Source organism: Parus major, chromosome 5 (assembly GCF_001522545.3).
Source record: "Parus major isolate Abel chromosome 5, Parus_major1.1, whole genome shotgun sequence".
Lineage (NCBI taxonomy): Eukaryota > Metazoa > Chordata > Aves > Passeriformes > Paridae > Parus > Parus major.
Window position 1 is genome coordinate 54,992,253 of NC_031774.1, and position 431 is coordinate 54,992,683.

Sequence of the window (431 nt, forward strand, 5' to 3'; positions counted from 1 at the left end):
CACACTCACTGCATCCTGCACACTCACTGCCTCCTGCACACTCACTGTGTCCTGCACACTCACTGCATCCTGCACACTCACTGCTTCTTGCACATTCACTGCCTTTTGCACACTCACTGCATCCTGTGCACTCACTGCATCCTGCACATTCGCTGCCTCTTGGACACTCATGATATCCTGCACACTTGTGGCATCTTGCATGCTTGCTGCCTCCTGCACACTTGCTGCCTCCTGCACACTCGCTGTCTCTTGCACATTCACTGCATCCTGTACACTCATGGCATCTTGCATACTTGTGATATCCTGCACACTCACTGCATCCTTCACACTCACTGCATCCTTCACACTCACTGCATCCTGTACACTCACTGCATCCTGCACACTCACTGCCTCCTGCACACTCACTGCATCCTGCACACTCACTGCATCCT

At 52.9% G+C, this 431-nt stretch overlaps 1 protein-coding gene across 4 annotated transcripts in view; it reads right to left on the reverse strand.

Moving 5' to 3' along the window:
* The window catches only part of AKAP5 (A-kinase anchoring protein 5), a 9,028-nt gene that overhangs the window by 5,242 nt on the left and 3,355 nt on the right, over positions 1-431 (reverse strand). The gene's annotated exons all lie outside the window — the stretch shown is intronic.